At 38.8% G+C, this 6,056-nt stretch overlaps 1 pseudogene; it reads right to left on the reverse strand.

The window, feature by feature from the left end:
• Nucleotides 1–1,751: 1,751 nt before the first annotated feature.
• Nucleotides 1,752–2,607, reverse strand: LOC150019306 (small ribosomal subunit protein uS2 pseudogene; annotated as a pseudogene).
• Between the last annotated feature and the right edge of the window lie 3,449 nt (nt 2,608–6,056).

The following is a 6,056-nucleotide window of genomic DNA, read 5'->3' on the forward strand; positions in this document are numbered from 1 at the left end:
ACTTTTCTCTAAGCCAGTAGTGTGTGTGTGTGTTTAGTATGACTCCCACTGCTAGAAAAACATGTCATGAAATCACTCACATATTCTCTTTTAGAGATATATCATATAGCAAATAATAACAATAAATACCCGACAGTCAATCTACATTTACTAGTTTATATCAATGAGCTTTATAATAATACTATATGTTCACTTTATAGACCATTACAGCATGCCAATATAATATTTTAAAAATGTATTATAAGTAAACTAGTATCTTTTTCCAGGAATATCCTAGAATTAGTAGTTATGAACTGTCCAATACTACTGAACATAATTTAAATGAAATTTTGAATCTCAAAATGTTAAAGACTAAGTTAAACAGGGATAAGCCATATTACAATTTTATTATGTTTTGGGTTTTTGTTGAGTATATTACTGTTTTTATAGCAACCCCTAGATACCACATAAAAGTGAATTGGGAGATGCGGATGATGAAGGAGCAATAGTAAATTAATAAATAAAAGGTCATAATTGATGGTGGTCATATAAAAGCAATATTCCTAGATCTAAGTCTTTTGTCAGTTTGACCAGGAAAAAAAAGTTCAAAAAAAAATAAAAGGAAAATAATGCTAAGACTGATAAAAATGTATGTGCTACATAAAATATATTGAATAAATTAAAGAAAATAATTGAATAAAAATGAATCTATCAGTAAGAGCCTCAAATCATCAAAAATAAGGGGAATTGTTTTATACCTGTGTGTGTATACTAAAATTTCACAACTGATATGACTTAGATATAAATCTCCCAGGTATATTTGATTGCAGGTTTGTAAGCTGAACAAAAAGTCACCAGTGGAAGGAATACCATTGATTTACTTATTTGTCTCTCCTAATAAGTTTTGATAAATGCATACACAGTTAAAATATCTATTTAATCACACAAAGGCCAAATGAATGCAGGAAATACATGATTAGTATCGAGGCGAAATGACTTGGAATAAGGCAGATGCTCTAAGATACAGCAGAGTTGATGGGCTACATAGTTCACATCCAGAGGGACTGAAACAAGGAACGTGACTCTTTCTGGGATATGAATAAAAATGTGAATGGAGCCATAAAACTAAATCCTGCAGTAAAATAAATAGTCTACAAGAAAAAGATGTCACTTTGGACAGCAATAGTGATTAGTGTGATTTGGTAATTGAAAAGCGACAGCAAAGGCAGAATCTGAAAGCTACATTCAAGTCCTGTGACAATGTTGTTATTTGACTCAAGTTAAGTTACTGACATATAATTGAATAAGTTATATCATGAGGTATGACTCATACAAGCACATGTCAGTAGTAAGGAAATTCAAGGTTTTGTTTACTATAAATTAAGACAATGAGAATCTGTAAACAATATTTGGTCCCAGACATATAGCTTTCTATCTTCTTAAGGAAGTCTAATAGCATAAAATAGCATCCTGCTTCACTGTTTAACAACATAATGAGAAGACAGGCACTGTGAAAAGTGAAGCAATTAATGGGTTTCTTGGGTAGAAAATGAAACAAATAATACCCAATTACCTTGTGGAAATATAATGAGAAACTTAAGGTACATACTAATAAAAAACCTTGAAAACATAGAGTTCTAGATAACAAATAATGTTTTCAAATTCATCAATCACATGCAAAATATATGTATTGCTAGTTTTATGCAACATTGTTGACCTAGTAACATAAATGTTTTGTGAATGTGTTAAAGATGAGATTTTGTAAAAGCAGGTTAAAACCTGGTTGTTTCCACCTATTCAGTGGCCTGTGCCCAAGGGGCTGCAGACCAGTCACCAATGGCAGCCAAGTGCTCTAGTCTTCAGTAGGGACCCGCTGGACAGACACAGAGGACACCTGCGCCTTCAGAGCAGTGTGCCACCTCAGGTTGATCTGCAGGGAATTCAGGAGCTAGTGCAGTCCATTCACCCTGAAATTCCTCCTTGGTCACAGCCCTTTCAGCAGAGGCCTGCTCTTCCTTCTCTATCCCTTCAGGACCTCTGTAGAAGCAGGGATCAGGCATGACCTCCCATGAGTATTTACAGGAGATGGTGCCACGCATGTGCAGAACTTCCTGGGCCAGCATCCAGGACATCAGACCCACTGAGTGATCCCCCTTGTTGTTGCAAAGAATGGTAGTGTCCACATCATACCGAGGAGACTCTGTGTGATGCAGAGCCATGGCAGGCTCTGTGAGAGGCTGGTGGTCAGCCCTGGGATCAGTAACTACAAGTCTTGGCTCCTGGAAGGCTGCTGCATCTGGTTAGTGAAATCTCCAGGAGTGAAGAAGTCAGCAACAGGAATGGCTCCGGTGACAGCAGCAACCTTCAGCACAGCTCGCTGGCCAGTGTTCCTGGACAATATGATACTGACAGCAGCAGGTTTTCAGTGGCAACAATGGCACAAGCTGCCAGCAGAAGCTTCTCCCATGTTCTCTTCAGCTTTATAATATAGATGTCATCACTTTCCCTTTTGTAGATGTACTGTTGCATTTGGAAGTCACGGTTGATGCCACCTAAGTGTGTTCTTACTGCAAGGAATTTGAGGACATCCTCCTCCTTCCTTTGCAGGACATCAAGGGCTCCAGACATTGTGAAAATTCCCCTTTAAGCTATGTGGGAGAACAACGCCATGTGGTTCCCTCTCTGGATAGCACAGAAAGGTGAAAGAATGGTCTTTTTAATAAATGGTGCTGGACTACATGAAAATTAAGAACTTCCATTTGTTGGAATATTCTATTCAGAGGATGCAAAGTAAGCCACAGAATTGGTGAAAATATTTTCAAGTCATATTTCATAAAGAATTCACACCAGAAAGTATAAAAATCTCCTAAAATCAATAGAAGACACAATAGGAAAACTGGCAAAGAAATTAATCCTCCACTTCACAAAACAGATTACCTAAAGGACTGATACATATATAAAAAGATACGTTACCTCACTGGTCAACAGGAAAATGTAAATCAGAACCATAGTGGAAAAATTTTCACTAGGATGGCTAACATTTGAAAGAGTACTGTTATGGGCTTAATAGTGTATCCTCCAAAATTCTTACATTGAAGTCTGAACACCAAGGACCTCAGACTACATGGAGGCAGGGTCTTTAAAGAGGGAATTAAGTTAAAATAAGGTGATTAGGGTGAAGTCTAATATAATATGTCTGGTGTCCTTATAAAAAGTAGAGATTCGGTTACAGACACATAGAGACAGAGGAGAGACCACATGAGGATGCATTCACGAGAGTGTGGATTAGATTGTCGGATAAAAAGTTTGCTTTCTCCAATTCTACATATTTTGTCCAAAAGAAGTCTTATTTCTTCTGCAGCTATATCATTTACCACATTTGTGTTTTAAACATACTATACATTGTCTTAATAAACACAAAGTGTATCTAATTTTAAAATTAGAGTTTCCCTTTTTCTAAGGAACCCTGTTAAAATGCTAACCATTTTCTTTATGAATTACTGTGCATAGATGATTCTCATTCATAAGTGGCCAATTTGTTTTTTCATTACGAATGCTCCACTGTAAGCACTCATACTGTTCTTTTCCCCTTGATCATTTCCATGGAGCTGGAGAAAACGCAGCAGGTCACCTTCCACTGATTTATTATTTTTATTAGGATTTAAAATCACTACCATGGAAGATTGCTCACCAGGCTATTTTGTTAAATCATGATCAAGATTGAACTAAGTAAGACATTTTTATCTGTTTCCAACTTGCTAAACTTTTGTCATTTTCATCTGTTTTGTTTCTCTTGCACTTAAATCTCTAGCTCATAGGCCTCATTTTTCTCTGTCCTTTGAGCATTCCACCAAATTCTCTTACTTCTGTGACTAGATCCTTTTTTCTCCCTCTCTTTTTTTTAAAGTATATTTTATTGATTATATTGTTACAGTAGTTCCAATTTATTTTCCCCTTTGCTCCCCTCTGCCCAGTACCCCTCTTCCCTCCAGCAATTCCACCCCCCTTAGTTCATGTCCATGGGTCATGCTTATAAGATCTTTGGCTTCACACTTTCCTATATTATTCTTAACTTCCCCCTGTCTCTTTTGTACCAACCAATTATGCTTCTTAATCCCTGAACCATTTCTCCATTTCTCCCCTTCCCCATCCCAGCTGATAACCCTGCAAATTTTCCCATACTTATGATTCTATCCCTTTTCTGGTTTGCATAGTTGGATTTTGTTTTTACTTCTCAGGTTCAGTTGTTGATAGTTGTGAGTTTGTTGTCATTTTAAAATTCATAGTTTTGATGTTCTTTTTCTTAAGTAAGTCCCTCTGACATTTCATGTAATAATGGCTAGGTGATGATGAACTCTTTTAGCTTTACCTTGTCTGGGAAGCACTTCCTCTGCTCTTTCATTCTAAATGATAGCTTTGCTGGGTAGAGTAATCTTGGTTGTAGGTCCTTGCTTTTCATCACATTGAATACTGTTTGCCAGTCCCTTCTTGCCTGCAAAGTGTCTTGATAAATCAGCTGATAGTCTTATAGGTACCCCTTTGTAGACAACTATCCACTTCTCTCTTTCTGCTTTTAGGATTCTCTCTTTATCTTTCACCTTTAGCATTTTAATCATGATGTGTCTTGGTGTGGTCCCCTCTGGGTCCAGCTCGCTTAGGACTCTCTGTGCTTCCTGGATTTGTACATCTATTTCCTCTGCAAAATTTGGGAAGTTTTCCTCCATTATTTTTTTCACATAAGCTTTCAATTTCTTGCTTTTCCTCTTTTCCTTCTGGCACTCCCATGATTTGGATGTTGGCACATTTAAAGTTGTCCCAGAGGTTCCTAAGCCTCTCCTCATTTTTCTCAGTTCTTGTTTCCTCATTCTATCTGGTTGACTGTTGTTTTTTTTCCCTTACGTTCCAAATTATTGATTTGAACCCTGGTTTTCTTTCCTTCACCATTGGTTTTGTGTGGATTTTTCTTTGTTTCACTTAGCATAGCCTTCACTTCTTCTCTTATGTGTTTGCCATACTCAAGCATATCTGTCAAGCCTGTGAGCATCTTTATCACCAGTGTTTAGAATTCTGCATCTGTTAGGTTGGCTATCTCCTCATCTGTGAGGTTGGCTATCTCCTCATCACTTAGTTCTCCCACTGGAATCTTGAACTATTCCCTCTTTTGGACCATATTTCTCTGTCTCCTCATCTTGACAGGCTCCTGTGTTTGTTTGCCTTTGTGTCTCAGGTAGAGCTGTCGCTCCTGTTACATTGTAAGGGGCAAAGCTTTAGGGATTCATAAGTACAGGGTGACCTGTTTCACCACGTTGTGGTGCTGTATGTGGGAGAGGGGTCAGAGAGGGAACAATGCCATTTGCCCAGCACTCGCTCCTTTTCCAGGCACTTTTTCCACTTCCAAATCGGACTGGTGCCTCTCTAGCTGTTGCCCTGGCCATCATTCCCAGAGTGCGTGGACCTGTGGATGTTCTAGGACCATGGGAGCCCTTTAAACAAGCAGACTCTGCTGAGAAACTGACTGTTTCTGCCTCTGTCCCCACCCCTACTGGTTTGCACAGTCAAAAGCAATGGGTTTGATTTTTTCAGGTGCTGGGACCGTGAGCTGCAAGGGCCAGTGAGGAGCTGGGAGTGCTCCCCATGTGTCCCTCCTGACTTTTGAAAATGTGTAACTGTGCCCTCCGCTGGCCTGCCACTGCTGCTGCTACTGCTGCTGCCACCACCACACCACACCCTCTCTGCCCCAGCTCCGCCCCTCCTACCTGTCTGGATGAGTATTTCTTCTTTATATCTTTGTTTGCTGGACTTCCATACAGTTTGATTTTCTGGAGCTTCTGGTTGTTTTTAGTTTTGAGATAGTGGCATCCCTTTTTATTTGTGGAGGGAGATGCAGCGTGTCTTTCTATGCCTCCATCTTGCCCAGAAGTCTAGATACTTTTTTGTTATATTGACTTTTAAATTTTGTTACTGTGGTGGGTCTTTCAGAGTGTAAATGGATATGCCCCAGAAATGTTGGATATTTTCATGCTTCTATATCAATTTCATGAATCACAATGTATTAAACCAGAAGACCAAGAGTCTGT

Source organism: Furipterus horrens, unplaced genomic scaffold, assembly GCF_987537825.1.
Source record: "Furipterus horrens unplaced genomic scaffold, mFurHor1.1.pri manual_scaffold_2, whole genome shotgun sequence".
Lineage (NCBI taxonomy): Eukaryota > Metazoa > Chordata > Mammalia > Chiroptera > Furipteridae > Furipterus > Furipterus horrens.